At 39.6% G+C, this 17,748-nt stretch overlaps 1 protein-coding gene across 3 annotated transcripts in view; it reads left to right on the top strand.

Moving 5' to 3' along the window:
- Positions 1-247: 247 nt before the first annotated feature.
- The window catches only part of ZFHX4 (zinc finger homeobox 4), a 173,868-nt gene continuing 156,367 nt past the window's right edge, over positions 248-17,748 (top strand). For 2 of the 3 annotated variants that reach the window (XM_073330767.1, XM_073330765.1), the window contains exon 1: positions 248-550. The gene's annotated coding sequence lies outside the window, so the exon portion shown is untranslated. Of the gene's footprint in view, positions 551-2,497; positions 2,532-17,748 lie in introns of those variants that run through there. The other variant, XM_073330766.1, reaches the window with a different exon arrangement.

Here is a 17,748-nt window from a genome sequence, read left to right as displayed (position 1 = left end):
CCCTACGAGCCCCCAGCAGCCGCGGCAGCTCCAGCTTCTCTAAGTCCGGGGCTGCGCGTCATTTGCAGTCTGGAGAATGTTGATCACCTCACTAATTACACCTCTCTCTCTCTCTCTCTCCTCTCCTCTCCCTCTCTCTCTCTCGCTCATTCCCAGAGTGCATATCGGGAATAGACACACAAAGACATGCGCACTCAACTTAATCAGCCATTTTTTTAAACAGGGCTAAAACGATAATAATTAGCAGAATAAAGACATATCGGATTTTCATTTCCTTTCCTCCTTTTCCCAACCCCTTCACAACCAAACAGCGAGACCGCGGTCGGCACATGCTTTAACAACTCCCGGACCCCAAAGGACTGCTCTATGCCCCCCACTTCTTGCTCAATCATTTTTATTTCCACCCAATAAAGTTGGAGGATTATTTTTTTTTTTATTTTTTTTAAATGAACCTTCTCTCGTTTACTTGGATGTGATCAGCTGTTAAGTAAATAAAGCAAAACAAAAAAAGAGGCGAAGATCCAGTAGGAACTGCGAGGGGAAATGGAAAGTAAGTTTTTTCTTTAACTTTTATTGAGTAGTTTGTGTTAAATTTAGGTCGAGTATCGATTATCTTTCCAGGCTGATCTTGCACAATCTTTGATATTTCGCTCTCGCTCGCTCTCTCTCTCTCCCTCTCTGCCTCTTTCTCTCTCCCTCACATACACACACACTCACATCCCCAGATCCCATGTATCTCTCCCTCTCTCGCCCCCCTTTTTTCTGCCTCTTTCCCCATTTTTAGGTACAATATTTGCTCTCATTTGGGGGAGGAGGGGCTGCTTTCTCTTTCTCTCGCTCTCTTTTTATTTTTTATCCTGGGGGGTGACATTTTTCGGGCTCTAACTTTTGGATTAAGTGGAGGATTCTACACGTTTTTCCAGAAGAGGCTGTCTTTTTCTCCCCCCTACTCTCCCCCCCCATTTTGCATTTTTAGGGAGCTGGAAAAAACCTGTCAGATTAGGAGAAATGTTACGACTGCCAGAAGTCATCGCCTGCCAGTAGCCCCCAGCCCTTTACCCCTTCACCTTCTTTCACAGCTTGATCCCCCAAAAGTTTGAGGTGCATTTTTTTGGGGGGGGCGCAGATTCCCCGTTTTTTCTCCCAACTTTCGCTTTTTAGGGGGCTAGATCCCAGCAGGACGGAGGGGATCCGGACTGTGTGTGTGCGTGCGGGTGCTGCTGGGGTGTGTGGGGTACTGTGTTCGCAGGTAGGTTTCGCAGCAGCAGAAGCTGTGAGCTCCTCTGTCTCTAGCAGCAGGAAGAAGCAGAGCCCGTTAGCAGCGTGCTTTGCCTGTGTGTCAGTTTCCACAGAGCTGCTGGGAGCCCGGCTGGCTAGAGGGATGTGCTGACGGACGCTGTCTGGAGCAGGCTGGCTGCCGGAGCAGCTCGCCAGCAGCTAGGGGCATCGCTGCTATTGGGCTCTGGGGCTGGCTTAAGCGGCCCCCCGCCAAGGCTTTACGGGGAAATCGGTATGTTTTGAACCCGAGGAAGATGCTGTAAGACACAAATCGTGATAACGCAGCACAGCTCCTGCTCTGGCTCCTTGTGCCGGGGATCCAGTGCATCCCTGCCGACCCAGCGGCTAATGGCAGCCGCGTCCCTGCTTCCCCCTTCCGCCTTCAATGAAATTCCCTGTAAAAATGGTAATAAACTTTCCCCCCAGCCGGTGCCAACTTACGGCCGCTCCCCTCCACTCCTCCCCTCTTTCATCCCCCCCAGCAGCAGCAGCGGCAAACGCACGGGTTGGTATTTCTTTTGTTACCTGCGAGGCGGGCGGCCGAGGGTCTCTCATCGGCTGCTTGGGGCACTGGGTCCAGCCGAGAGGGGAGGCACATCAGTCGGGTTCAGCCTGTTTCACCTCAGCTCCGTCCCGAGGAGGCTTTAGCTCCCATTCAGTAACACACCCTCCTCCTCCTCCTCTTCCTCCTTAGGTACCAAGGCTCAGATCGCAAGCAGAACACCCCCCCCCGCTCCCCCCCACCCCCAAAAAAACAACCAAAAGACAACTTGCCAGGCTGAAGATGGTGGATTTACACTGAGTCAGACACAAGCAGGTTCACCCAGGAAGTCTGACCATCCCGTTTTCTGACAGTTGCATTTCCTCTGCTCCATTTCGCTCTCCTGGTTTTGTTTTTGTTTTTAAAACCCTGTTCCATTTTTAATCAAGGATCATGTAGTTGGCAAAAGGAGAGAGAGGGAGAGAAACAGGAAGAAAGAGAGAGGGCTGTTGTTGTTTTGTTTGTTTTTTTAATTGTGTTCCCCTGGATTTTCAGTGGCTTGATCCCTAGGAGCGGTGGTGGAGTGGTTAAGCATCATATGTAGTATTATATTTTTAGTTTGGTGGTGGATGGATGGAAGAGGTAGTGAGCAGCCTTTGCAGCCCTGCCTGTTGTTGGTTAGATTGAGGCAGAGACTTGGCTGCGATTGGGACACGACTGTGACATGGGCATCGATCGCTTCCATTGAGAGCAATGCAAAAACACAGCCTGGGTATGTAACACTCTCAGTGCCATCAACACTTGTTTTACTTTATATTTACTGGAAAAACTGACAGAACAAGCCGAGTGCTTTTCTTTTAAAGAAGGAATACGGACAATTGGATGGGAAGGTGCTCAAAGAAGATTGTTAAAATAAACTGCAGGGGGGAAAAGCCTTTATCATTATTACTCCACTTTCTGTTCAACTAACTGTATTTAAGGAGTTTCTTTTTCTTCTGGTCTGGGGGATCCTACTAAGCTGAATGAAATAATAAATAATGAAAAAACACCCCCAAACAATCAGCCTTGAGGGAATATCTGATAGTTTTCAAGGTTTACGGTTTCAATCGGCAGGAAGGCACACAAAAATAAAAGATGGCTAGCCAGCTGTTTTAACCTTTTGCACCTGGCTTCAGTGCAGGGCTCATCAGGATTATTCAGTTATTCATGCTATCTGTGCTTGAATATTTATAGTATACGATCTAGAGATCCACACACTGCACTGTAGCATCTATTTATCCTCTGGTCATTGGCTTTTGGACTTCTTCAACATAAACATGTATTCAATAGTTTTCATTTTTATTATAATGAGCATATAGGGTCAATGAAATATAGGGGGAAAGTCGTAAATCTGCAAAAGTGAAACCTACCCAAGGAACAAAGAAAGGTCAGGTAAACCATCTGTGTAAGTCACAGTAATAGTACCTGCTATTGGTTTATGCAGGGATACTGGTTTATTATTCTCTAAAATGAAACTTATCAGTTAGACCAAGTTCAAACTAAAGGAAACCTTTGCAGATAACATATGGCATGACTTGCATCTTTCAGAATATGGGCACATTTTTGTTCTTTGATTTTTTATTAGTTTGGGTTTATTTTTAAAAGATGCTGTACCAGCAAAGAACATATAAAGGGGGATGAGAAAATCACTGTTTAATATTGCAGAATTTACTGCTTCCATTCTGACCATGAGCCTAAATTTACACAATGAAATTTGATTATCTCTAATAACAATATTAGATCCTGCACTGGATGGATGAGAATTGAGGTGGTTTTGTTGATTGCAAGGGTTTAATGTTGCATTTCAGAATCTGATGTGGTTTAGCCTCCCTTCCATTAACTGGAAAACCCCTGAGGTTTTACAATTATTTCTTAAAGATAATACATTTAAGATTGCATTGGTAGGCTGAAGAAAAGTCATAAAGGCAAGAAGGGAAGCCCTTAATAACTCTTGAGATTCAGACATGTTCAGCAGTTAGATTGGCTCTGACTTCACCAAGGGTCGACAATGTGTCATTTCCATGAAGCCAAATTGCCCTCTGCCTATATGATATTAATGTGCAAATCAATATTTCAGGGATTAAATTTCCCTTCTTCATTTTTTATGGTTTCTACCTCAATAAGTCTCAAGTCTATTAGAAGAGGCTGGATGATTTAAAATCTTTCACTGCAGAATGACTTGTCGTAGCCTTGTTTCACAGACCGTTTTTGGATTTTCTTTATAAAAGACCAAAGGCATTCCAAAGAAGTTGATAGTCAATGTAGGGACATGCTCAGTATTGTAAAGCCCTTGTTCGATTAAGAGCTAAAAAGGTATTGAAAATATAATATATATGTTTATATAATATATATATACAGTCTATTGCTTTAAAAATATTATGCTAATCACCTATTGATTTATTTCAAAATCAATTGAAGCTCCTTTCTTATTAGTGATTTGTTCAGCATTCTTCAGCTTTGTTGTTAATTTTCTTAAACATCATGCATGAATTAATCTGCTGTGAGAATGTGTTTGGGGTTTTGGTTTAAGAATATTTAAAAACAGACAGTTTTGCCTTTCTAATGTAAGTGATGTGAAGAGTCTAGTATAGTTAAAAGAACCAGGGCTGTTTTTTCCTGTATTTAGAGTTCAGCATTGTTTTAATGAAGCAAAGGGGCCTTTTACAAATATTTTATGATTTCTAAATAGATGTTTATCAGCAACATATATTAAGAATGTCCTTTTGAATATTCACGATCAGTTAAAAATTAAAATGGAGATTCTGATCTGGAAGGAAACAATACTTGACAGAAAATTTAGGTCAAAATATGAGGTTGTGACTTTATCACATAATCTTGGGAAGGCCCTACTGTCTATCATTTGGTGTTGTTTTATAGTCTTAGACCATCTGGACCAAGTTCCGCACAGCTGCATGAATTTCATATGTGATAGAACATTTTTTCCATTCAGTGTGAAATGTTCCTTCCTAAAAACGTACACCAGACTCGCTTAATTTAGTCTGCTAAAAGAAATGCACATGAAAAAGGACAAAAGGCTCTTTAATCTCTGCAAGCTGTTTGTTTTTCTTCAAGATTCCTGTCTATTTGAGTTTGAAAAGTCATGTTTATTGAGGAGATGATTCTGAGGTGTGACATTAAAATAATATATGATTTTTGTGCTAGTTTCTGCTCTCCTAGTTAATTTGCACAACTACTTTTTATGCCTGTCAAAACAGAGAGTTAATCTATTCTTATTTACAATTAATCTCAATAAAATTAATCTTAACTATGCCTTAGTCAGTGGCTTAAAATATCTAATTATATTCAATTAACTGCTGTCATAGTAATTAACATTGCTTAATTGCCTCTGCATATATTTATGTAAAGCTCATTAGTTACTGCTTGCTCTTTTTTTCCTTTGCTCACTTCCATTTTTGTTGCTGTCAGAGCACTGACATCGAACCCTCTCTAGGTTTTGACAATTCTGATCTTTAAGGATCTGACTATGCCAGTGAGGACAAATGATTTTGTAACATTTTATTTGGGTAAATATTAATGTTTTCATATGCAAAGAGATACTAGTGCTGGTCTTTAAAGTACCTCCAACCACCCCCCTCTCTCTCCACCCCACGCCAGCTCAGACAAAAATATTTTCTAGCCTTGTTGATAGAAATATGAGAAGCCAGGTTAAGCTTTGTGTTTATAAATGAAGAGCCTTTCTGCATCTGCCTTGGGGCTGTACCCACAAGGCAGAGCTTTCCTGCTCCAAAATCATTCAAAGGGTTAAAGACTTGGCCAGGGTTCAAATTGAAAAGCGCCCAGGGAAAGTGCATGTGAATATGTACAAGTTTCATGTAATTAGTGCTTAATTATATTAACATATGCAAATTGTCAATTTAGGAGCTTGTTGAGCTGGCAAAGATCAGCCAGGCACAATTGCTGTATTGTTCTGAAACAATAATGGATTTCAAGTTGGATTGTGGAAACACATAACTAGCTATCTAATTTAACTCATACCATGGTGAAATTTCATTAGTCTCCATGGAGACTGGTTTAATTGTGCTGACTAATGTTCTGGGCTGCAGAATGTCCTAAAAAGAAAGCGTTGTTTGCCTAATCCACCTTACAATGACACTTGTTTGTACATGTTTCCCTTGTGTGAGAATTTGCATATGCAAATAAATAGTTTCTCTGCATCATTTGTCATGGCTGTTCATTACCCATGAAGAGGACATTGTTACTAGGCTGTTACTGAGTCTCCCAAGACAGGATAGTGTCAACCAGTCCAGCCACATTCTTTCATAATTTGTTTCTGATTAATAGACCAGAGTGAGGCTCATTCTATTCAGGCCTCTGCAAAGGGAAGGTCAGTTCTGTCACTGAAAAGAGTTTCCGCAGCAACTGAAGGTTTTCTCTCCCTCCCCTTCCCCCTTTTTCTTTAGTTAACATAATCATATTTAGAATAATGTATTCTTGCTCGAAGGAATACCTCCACTAATAATCTCCAGTTTCCTAAAGCAAAAGAGAGGGAAATAAAGGAGATTCTGGTATTGGAATATTAATCCTGTTTTTGACAGAAAGGTAAACTGATATAATTGCTTTTCAGTCGAAGGAATGGGGGTTTATACAAGTGTGAAAGCATCGGAAAAGGATTAGCATTTTTTTGCATAATGAAAAGCTCTGTTGAATAGGGCACTGAATGGTTGACTGAATGACTAAGATGAAAGGAAGATGAAAATGCAGGCTCCTCTTTCTTTATGCCTATGCTCAGCTCTCCCTAAAGTTATGTTTGTCCAAGACTTTAGAAAACAAGCAGAAGCTCAGATTTCAGCAACTTTATAAGATGCCCTGAGTTTCCATCATCATGTGAAGTAATATGTATGATAATACTGCAGCTAGAGGATGATAAACACAGGTTTGTATGTAGAAGAGTTCCAGGAACATGACAGGCTATCCAAATATTGACTATTGGGTACTTTGCCTGTGGGGAGGGGGGTGGGAGGTGGGGAGTTATTTTAAAAGTTTCCAATGGAAATTATGCATCAGTACAGAATAATAGTCTAATCAAGTTTGTTATTCATGCAAGCTGCATTTAGTTAACACCTGTTTTAATTAATGAACTATTTCTCTTTGGAAAAAGTTATGAATTCTGACTTCGTTAAGTGGTTAAGTGGTCTGTAAGCCTTTATGGGGAAAAATACTCTCTTATTCAGTACTTAACATGGAAAAATCTGATTTAAATAGAAATTAGTATATGAATATAATGAACAATATTTTGGCACAATTGTATCAATATATTTTAACTTTTTAATACACTTACAGTAGGTTCCCATATCACTAAAGGTCTGACCCTACTGTCATCAAAGTTACAGATTAAAGGCAATGCCGGTTTTAAAAGAGCAGGATCAGGCCTTATGTTAGGGCTGTAACTGGTTAGTTGTTGACAGTGTGATCAGTGCTCATAGTTATATTCTCTCAGCAGTAATTAGTGCAGTTAAAATACCTTAAGGGTTGAGACAGTTTTGAAAGTGGGAATTGGTTCTCTTTGTACATATGTAAATCGATTGCAGTGTAGATGATTATTTATATATATATATATATCTATTTAAATAGTTATTAATTTAATGGCACTATAGAAAAGTGTTGGTAGACTCTACCATGTATTATCTTTGTTTGTTTGCTCTTGTTAGTTTGCAGAACTTGCATTTGTACATGCTTGCCAGTTTAGTGCTGTACTTGACTGGATAATATTTAAACGGCTAGATTCACATTTAAGAATTCAGAAGTAAAAGTGGATGACTGAAGTAAGGTTGCCAATTCAGCATGGAATTATTTGCAGCCAGAAGTGTTTGATCTTAATTAGATCACAAAGATTCCTTACTTTTTAGATGAAGTTGAAGAAATTCTATATGGTTTTGGAAACTTTTATTGCTAACTTTATGAAATTCCTTAAAACCTCTGTTAAATGAAGAAGAAATCTACATAAAGGATGTTCTCTCAAACCGAGATGGGTTTATTGATGTATTTCCATAAGAAAAATGTGTTAATTTAAAAAATACATTCATTTGTATTTTAAAATATTGTTAACCAAGCACCATGTGTTGTAACTGGCAATTTTCCAGCCACTGTAGAATTGGATAACACATGGATTAATAGTAACTTATGTGATGTCTGCTGTCTTACTGAATGGGTAGAAACCCAGAGTATTTCAGATACTTTCTAAAATCCAGAAATCTCAGTAACATGCAAAGTATTATATGTTTATGTGAACAGATTGATAGATGTGAGAAATTAAGAGAGACACTTATTTCTTGGTAACTGTTCTAGGTTCATCATTAGTAAAACAATATTCGTTGTGGTACTCATACGTGTTGATAGCAAGATTCAGAAGTATTTTAGAGCTCAATCCTGCAGTCCTTACTCAGGCAAAACTCCTCCCTTCTTTTGCTCTAGTAAAGTCTTCAGGATTTGGTCTTTAACATGGGTGTTCTGTAGTTCCTTCGTTGTTTAGTAGTTATACTTCAATGCTGCTATAACAGTACTCTTATTTATCATTCCTGTTTTTCAGGGTTCAAAATGTGGCTAGAAAAGTTTGCACCAGGCTGGAATTTCAAATGCAAGGTCCTGTCTATGACAGACTTTTTCTTTTTAAACAATTTTTTAAAGGAACGGTTTAACCAAGTTTTATGAATGAAATAAAAGCTTACCGTGTTAAGACACTCTTTTATATGTCCACATTATTCAAAGCAGCCTTTGAGTTTAAAAAATGACATTTAGAAAGTGATTTGTCTATAATATAGTTTATTTGCTTTTGGTAATTTTGAGAACAGTTTTAAACCCACCTAGAAATTGGGATTTTTTTGACTTAGTTCATGTTTGTGGCTGTCAAGCTGACCTGATAGGCGGTACCAGCTCCTAAGTAGGTGTGATAGTCTTTTAGGTCAATAGTTCACTAAGTAAAGACTATATGTACAAGGTAGACCATGGGATCTCTGAAAACACACAGACTGTAATGGGTCTGCAGTCCAACTAATGCACATACTCTGCTATGTAAGACACACAACTAAGGATGTATTTAAATAGGCAAATGCTCTGCCTTTAAAACAAAGAAAGACTTACAGAGTGTCTGTATTGACTGAAGCCTAACTCATCTGAAACAGACAAAAATCAAGTGTCTGATTCTCCTAACTTACACCAGTGTAAATCAGGAATAATTCAGTGAAGTCAGTGGAATTACATTAGTGTAAAACAATGGTGTGCAAATGGTGTAAATGAGAGGAGAATCAGGCCCATAATCTCTAGTCAAAAATACTCATGTTAAATCCTGTATAAAAGATGTTGTCTTTTTGGAAAGAAGTTTTAGTAGAACATTTTCTGTGTATGAAGAAGTAATACATAAGGTGACATGCTCTAGGTGAGGTTTTGTGGCGGGGCTGGTGGCGGCTGATTCTTCTCAGCAACCAGGTAATAGCAGAGTTGTGAGTCTGTACGCAAAGGTTGTTGAAGGCCTGCTCTTTCCAATTTGACATTGAGGCTTCCTCATAGAGCATCTCCCCTAATCTGAGGTCACCTGTCACTAGCAGCTCCTCACAATATGACATATCAAAGAAGTAAATGGGGTTACTCTAGATTTACAATATTTGCTATAGGTTTACAGATCAGAATCTTCTCCAGTTTAAGAAAACAAGTGTGCATGTCCTCCCACCTCCCACTTGGAGATAAAAGTTTCCATTTTGTGAGACAGCAAAGGCCCCAAAGCAACTTTCCCAAGGAGACAAGAAGGCTCCTCACACTTCCCAAGTTTTATACAACGTTCTCCACACAGAGCAACGTTCCCTGTGTGAGGTGCCATAGCCAAACCACTGCAAAGTGCAGTTTCTCCCTATTTCAAGCACATTGGTCCTTACTTCCGCTTTCAGATGGTAAGGGTCCGCATGGAAAGCAGCTCTTTATAGAGTACCACCCTCATGTTCTTCACCCTTCTCCTCACCTTTTGTGTAATGTGAAAATGTTTGTTTGTTTGACAGGAAGAGGAATATAGATTTTGTTCTCAATTTGTAAAATTGAGGGTATAAATAAGAAAATGCTTTAGCATTTATAAAATTAAAGTTAATGACTGACATTTATATAGCAAATGCCACCCCCAAACCCCTGAAACTATTATAAACTGATTACAAGAAACCACTTCCTCCATCACTGGGACACAGCCGTCTCTAGGGTGGAAAGTGTCACACAGTACACAAACAGCACCCCACAACTATGCCACACAATGACTTGGGAAAGAAAGTTAAGAATGTTTTATCCCACAAAAACAACTAGATCATTGTAGTTAGACAAAATGTAATTTTCCAACTGGTAATCAGTTAGTGCATCAGGGTAAACATTCCAGCTCTGGTGGAAAGTGTCACTGGATATTTGATAGTCACAGGTGGTCAGGGCCTTGGATTTATATCTCTTTTGAAAGAGGGATCCTCCAGCATTACAGTAGCTTCTAGTTCAGAATTAGGGCCTGATCCAAAGCCCAATGAAGTTAGTGTGAGTAGAGACTCACAGTGACTTCTGTGGGCTTTTGGATCGGGCCCTTAGAGGGAGAAATGACATTTACTGAATCATCTACAGCACTATGTTTTCTTTGGAAGTCTCCATGCTGATTGGGCCCAGCTGGGGTTAGCTTATGAGATCACAGACCAAGGTGGTATGGTTGCAACTTCTCTTGAATAGGTGGAAGAATACCAAGATAAAAAGGAGTCTAAATGTCATTTTATAAATAGCTGTGACTGAAAGCATAACAATGGCTTGGCTATTATAGAGTAGATTGAATCTCATTGGAGGTAACACGTCCAAAATAAAGGACAAGAAATTAAAAATTGTGGGTTTAATTACATGTTGAAACCCTGTCCCATAAACAAACAGTTGTTCCTATGTATTACAGCATGGGTCTGGTATATGTGGGCATTATTGTTATATGTGCTGTAATACCTGTGTCCTAGCCTGAGTTAATGATAATGTGTTCGGAGTGGAGTTTTGGGGCTCAAACTCTGACTTTACTGTCTTATGTCCATTTGTTTCACAACCTTGGGGTTATTTAAAAATAAATTCAAACATCCTTAGAAAACTATCTAAACAAATTTAAGAGCAAGAATTTGTGAATATTTCTTATTTTACTTCTTGCCATACAAACACAGTGTGTTAGTTCTCAGTATTGTAGTTACTTGACAGGATTTTAATAATTGGAAAAATATATTAGAAACCCTTATTTAAATGAACCTATATGCAAGTTAAACAAATGCAGAACTGTTTAATGGTTTGCCTGGGAATTATTTAGACTGACCTGTGTAATAATATTTTTATTAGCTGTAATTTGTTTTCTAGGGAGAAAAGGGTGTTTTTAAAGTTGTGTGTTAACATGCAGGCTTGGTATTGAAATGGGACAATACCAGAATGTGCATTTCTAAGAAGGTGGGACAACAGTTACCTAAAAGGTGAAGACTTGAGAAAAAATGGGGAGAGTCATTTCTCTCCTGAAATGAAGCAGGGTGCAGATTAGGAACCATTAAGATTTGCCAGGAGTTGCTGGTCATAGAAGCCTGTTTAAGTGCTCACTGTCAACAAGGAAATCATGGGCAGCACTTAAAGTGGCTCACCTTTGATTTATTCATAAACCTCACACGAGCACTTGGCTTTGTTCTTGCACTGGTAAGGGGGAACTGATGCCAATAAGAACAGGAATAAAGAGCTTCTTGCATGGTCCAAAAGTGAATAGCACTTTATCTCAAAGCATGACCTCCATTCCCAAGATCTGTTGTGTTACAGTTGACTCCATCTAGATGTGTGTGTAGTCTCAGATGAATTGCTAGAAGAGGTTACGACAAATATATACTTTGTAAACCCTGTAGATGTAACAAGAACTATGTAACTGGTACTTAGATTCTAACTTAACAGGAAGATTGCAGTATTAATACTGAATTGAAAGATTTCCTCTTCAGACAGCATTTAGTGTTAGTGTTGTTAATGAAAGTCAGAAAACTGATTCAAGTGAAAAGCTTATTTGTACACCACTATACTCCTTAAGAGATTCATTTGAAAATGCATGTTGATGGTACAGAAAAATATGTGAAGTAGTTCTGAGACAAAGAAATTGGCTTACTTATTTATTAGTCATGTTTGATTGCTGTTGGTTTATTTATGTCTCTCTAAAAATGGCAAGTAGTGCTAGCAGTCCAGCATGGGGGAAGGGACCTTTTGAAGACGGTCAACTGGCATGTTTGCACTAGGGCAGAGGTTGAGTACAGTTACTTAAATCCCCAGAGAAACATTTAGTTAATGCTAGCTTTTTTCTGATCCTGTCTGAGTTTGGTTTTCTTTTTGCCTTTAATGAAGTTTATCTGTTGTTACTTTAGGGTTCAGATGTTTTTTAAATTTACTTGCATTTTCATAACAAATTAAACAAAAGGAGTCATATTGGAAGATAGTGATGAGAGCTAATGATATGTCTTTAGATAAAGCAGTCCTCGTGTGCAATCTGATCACAGCCATCAGCTCATTTGTCATGGCTGAAGTGAAAATGTCAGGACCAATGAGTGTATGAGTGCTGAAGGGGGCGAAAGGGCTTTTGGAGACACTTTTGTGCTGGGAGTGGGCCATAGCTTAGATTCCGCTCTAGGGAAATACTGGGATTAGCCAACTCTGTGCACAAATCCCTAGCATAACAGAATTAGTTGGGAAAATGAGGTTTGTTAAGGAAAAAAATTCTACAGAATTGCTCTAGGCTGCAGCCCAATAACTGTGCAAAACAGTGAGGCTTTTTATTAAAATAATTTTAGTGATGTGAATTTACACACATTCCAGCACAAGCCATAATTGGTAGGCAACATTACAGCAAAGCCCATTTTAATGTATTTTACATCCGTATATGTGTCTAATTTTATACGGTTATCATAGTATTAAAATAAATGTGATCTTAAAAATCTGAACTAAAGGTTTTTCAAAACTGACAGGGAAATCAGATTTTAATTTTTTTAACGTTCAGTAAAAATTATAGAAGAAAATACAGTAGAAGTAAATGTAGCTCATTGAAATACCAGCCAATGCTGATGAAATCTTACAGAATGATAGGGTTAGAAGGGACCACAAGGGTCACCTAGTCTAAATCCCTGCCAAGATGCAGGATTGTTGCATTGTTTAGTTCAGACAAAAAAATAAGATGGTCAAACTCCCCATAGTAGCATTTCCTCACTCTGAAAGTTTAATTCACACCACAGGTAAGTGGCATACTGGATCAGAACTGAGGTCTGTTAGTATCCTGTCTCTGACAGTGGCCAGTGCGAGATGTTTCAGAGGAAGGGGCAAGAAACCCCAGTAGTCGGATGTGAGATAATTTGCTGAACATACCAGGTCTCATCCTGGTCTCTAATAACTAGAGATTGGCTTAAGCCCTGAAGAGGTGAGGTTTGGGGCTGGGAATGGGCGACAGGGGACGGATCACTTGATGATTACCTGTTCTGTTCATTCCCTCTGGGGCACCTGGAATTGGACACTGTCAAAAGAGGGATACTGGGCTAGATGGACCTTTGGTCTGATCAACTATGGCCGTTCTTAAGTTCTTCTGTAATATCCTGGTCAAAATTTTTGTTAACATTAGTATGCTAACTCTGGATATCCATATAAATGTCCAATCCCTTTTTGACTCTTGCTCAGTTCTTGGTCTCAGTGATGTCCTGTGGCTATGAGTTCCATATATCCAGCATTGTATAAAAAAGAAGAATTTCTTTCTATCAGTTTTGAATTTGACATCTTTTAATTTAATGGTCTGTCCCCCGGTTCTTTTATTACTACACTCCCTTTTTCCATATTGGGACCTCCTTCCTTTTAACACATGGGAAAGACAAGTGTGGCTGTGGTCTTCTGTCACTTGTTTGCAACCCTCAGGTTGAGAACACCTTAACTGAAATGACGCTTTCACTTGCCAAGCCCATCCAGCTGATGCCAAGATAGGAAGGTGGCTCAGATGATCATATTCCTGTATCATTCTGGGCTGGCAGGAGCCAGCCATCTTCCTTTTATCTCTGAATTGGCTAGTGGGCAGAGTATGCTCAGGAATTGTCTGAGTGTTAGGTGTGTTCAAACACTAGTCCGCCTGGCTTGTTTCTGGGTGCCTCAGGGAAAGCATGGAGGTGGCTCGCCTGAAGAGAGTATTTGCCCCTTCTTCCACCATTTCACCAGTCTTGGAATAGCAGTTGTGAGGCATTGGTTGTATCTTCACTTCAGGGGACTCAGGATTCTTGCTGATTTGCACAGGGCTCAGCAGACTGCCAATTTAGGGTTGAGAGAAAGTTTTCCCTCATCGCATGGTGATGCTGGTGCTGGGAATTTTTCACTTTCCTCTCATATATTTAGCTGGTGTCAGCAGTAAAGGCTAGATGTTAGTGATATACTGCTACTGAACTTGTTGGTGATTGCCATCAGATCACCCTATCGCCTGTGGCTGAGTACTTTTCACAAAGTCAAACTTTTAAGTCAATATCTGACCTATCATTCCTTGTCCTCAAAGGAAACCTGCACAACACCTTCAAAAGACGAGCTTGTGAATTTAAATTCATAACTCTGCTAGATGCTAAAAAATCTTGGTGTCAACAGAGACACTGGTTTTATGGCTCATTACAACAATTTTACTCCTGGGAGAATTCTGGGTCACTGCACATGCGCAGAATTCATATGCCACGCAGACTTTTTTTTTCTTAGCAGGAAATCCATTCTGCCAAGAAGTGCTGCAGTTACTCCTTTCACCCACCAGGGGCCACTGTGGCACCAGAACAGAGAGCAGCTGCTCCCAGGTGGGAGCAGCTAGCTACATATAGGGAAGAGAAGAGGCTGGTTCCTCACAGTGCCCTGCCCGTGAGGCCAGGTCAGGAGGCATGGGATATGTGGGGGACAGACAACATGGGGCACATGGGGTTGCTGGGGGGTCACAGACCGGGGTTCAGAAGGGCTAGTGGGGGGGACAGACTGGGGTAGGGGCTGAATGGCAGTGGGGGTGCAAAGACATATGGGGACAGGAGGGAGGGGCTGACTGAGTGGGGGTGCAGGGACATGGGGAAGGGGGTGCAGGGACACATAGGTATGGGGGATGGGATGGCTGAGTGGGGGCACAGGGACACCCTGGGACAGGGCAGATGGGCCTGACTGAATGAGAGAGGCTAGGCGTCAGCCAGGGTCTGTATGGGAAAGGCCCCCTAACGAACCCCCTCCTCCAAGGAAACAAACTGTTCCATATTTTTCCCACCCACACCCAGCAACCCTCCAAGTTCATACCCAGGCTGTTTCCCAGCAATTACTTCCCTCTCCCTCAGCTCCTCCATTACCCCTAACTCCCCCAACCTTTTGCATTGCTTCTGAGGGAAGTACATGTCTGTATTTCAGATTAAATGAATTATTACTCAAAGTTCTGTATTAATAGGCCTAGTAAGGAATCTATTGGTCAAAAACATTTTTTGAATCTTTTTTGTGGTCTGTATTGTGACAGACATATTTGGTGACAGGTATTCTGAAATAAATTACCAAAATAAATGAAACTGGTGTGATTATATTGTATTATTTTGACAAATAAAATACGCAGAATTTTGCAGAATTTTAAAATATTGTGCGTAGGATTTTTATTTTTTTGGCACAGAATTCCCCTAGGAGTAAACAGTTTGTAACCTACTACTAAGCCTCCTTTGTCCTATGACTGCAGAGGTGTTAATTGCCCACTTCATTTTAAGTGGTTTCTTGTAATGTGTTAACCCCTTATGCTTAACAATCATCCCTCCTTTTATTTAGCTGTGATACTCTGGTTTACCTTTTCCAGACCTGAAGACCTTTGTGAAGCTTGCAAGCTTGTCTCTTCCACCAATGGAAGTTGGTCCAATAAGAGATATTACCTCACTCACCTTGTCTCCATTATATCATTGTTGAGTTTGAGGCCTTGGCAGCAGGGCTGTGATGTGGTGGAGAGAGGCTTCAGCATTTAGTGTATTTGCAGTTATTAGTAATTATGTATTTCACAATTTGTTAAGCGAATTCCACTGTGAGGGAAAGTGGGTGATCTGATTCTTAATCCCTTTCCCCCCCAAATCTTAGCCATGAGTTTAGGAACAGGCAGGGCTAAAACACACACTGACTGCAGGGGGTGGAGAGAAATGGGTGTGCAGAAGAGCCTTAGGCTCTGGCTCAGATACCAGGTAATTGTCTCGAGTAAACTTAGTCTTCCTTGGAGTGGGGTTGCAGCTAGCACGTGAAACTCCCCTTTGTGGTCACAGGCTTCAGGCCTTCACAGAGATATGAACGTGGCCCCAGGGACTAAAGATGCCAGGTAACCTTGAGACTGTTGTAGAAATTTGTAATAAAGTTGCAGCCACTGGCCTTTAAACCCCAAACACTTCTCTGCTTGTTTACGGGTGTCACTGAGTGGCAGCAGCAAAGTAATTTATTTGATCTAACTAGTACTTATCTTTGTTAGAAGTTGTCTACAGATTTCTTCCATTTCATGTACAGTGAATTGTCCTCTTTCAGATAATGTACTTGTACAACCTTTTTTGTTTAATTCTATTGATTTACAGTGTTAAAGTGAAATATCTGATACCTGTTTCCTGCCCTTCGAGTATATGTAGTCAAAGAGGGCTGATTAGGTTCTCCCCTCCCCCCACTAGCCCTTTAGCTATTTTAAATGTATAATTATCATTGCATGTAATTTGATAGCTGCACTAATTGCTGCCAACCATTGTCTGTTTGCACTTAATGCTGAAACCTGATCAACATCCTGCTTTGGTTGATGTTTAGTGGTAAACTTTAATTAACTCTTATTGCATTGAAGAAGAGCTCAGTCTCAGTGCTAACTAATCATTTACCTTCATTATGTCCTGACAGCTCCACTTGTTCCTGGTACTAATAGATACACCAGTCAGTAAATAAACCTGCAAACCTTCATTCATGCCTTGAAGTTGTTCCACATTGATATTTTGTTGCTTAAAGTATAAGATAACTGGGTAAAGATAATTATTTCAGTTAGTTTTGTACCTCTGGTTTTCCAGACACCAATCTCAAATTGCCTTTTTCATGCCAGACAATTTCATTTTAATAGTAACTGTAGATTTAAGATAACATTATTCCTTCAACATGGTTCCTATAGACATGCATCTTTTGAATCAATACAATTAAGCTTGTCTCCTGTTGGAATTCTTGTAATTATTTTTCCTGAAATACTTTTCCTGTAATGATATTGAAGTTAAAGTAATCAGGTTACTGGCAGATCATGTAAAATTCAACTCAAAATTGCTGGCTGCTTGATTTTAATTTGTCTGACATCAAGTTTGTTTGAAAAGGGATAATATGTGGTTAAACCAAGGAGCTTATAATTATGGTTGACATTTGTTTGTTTATAATGAAATCTAATTAAAGTTCATACATTTTAAAACACAAAAGTTAATTACTGAATTGCTCACTTCACTTATGCACAGCAGTCAAATTAACTTGCAGTGTAAAAAATGACGACTCTGCATTATAAAAAATAAAATGCCCAGTTGATCTTGGATATCCACAACAAATGAGCCACTATTTTATTCTAGAAATAAATCTGCCTTATTTCTGACTATACTATTTAAAAAAAAAACAAATGGCCCTCTATTTTCATTGACCATGTTGATTTTACTATGAAATAATATTTAAATATTTTAATACTGTTAGGAACACTATACATTTTCTTTTGAGAATGCATCATTAGAAGTATCTTATGTTGTGTTTCTAAAATGTACTCTAAAACCTATCCTATCAAGACTCTTTCTGAAATCATCTGAAGTTGGAGTATTGCTAAGAGAATTGGAATGCTAGCATGAATACCTGGCTTGCGATTACTTCTATAAAGATAATTACAGCATTGTTAGCTTGCAAGCAAAGGGCTTGTGGGCCTTTGGTTTTTGTTTTAAAAAAACTGAACC

Source organism: Lepidochelys kempii, chromosome 2 (genome assembly GCF_965140265.1).
Source record: "Lepidochelys kempii isolate rLepKem1 chromosome 2, rLepKem1.hap2, whole genome shotgun sequence".
NCBI classification, from domain to species: Eukaryota; Metazoa; Chordata; order Testudines; family Cheloniidae; genus Lepidochelys; species Lepidochelys kempii.
This window is presented reverse-complemented; position numbering and strand designations above follow the sequence as displayed.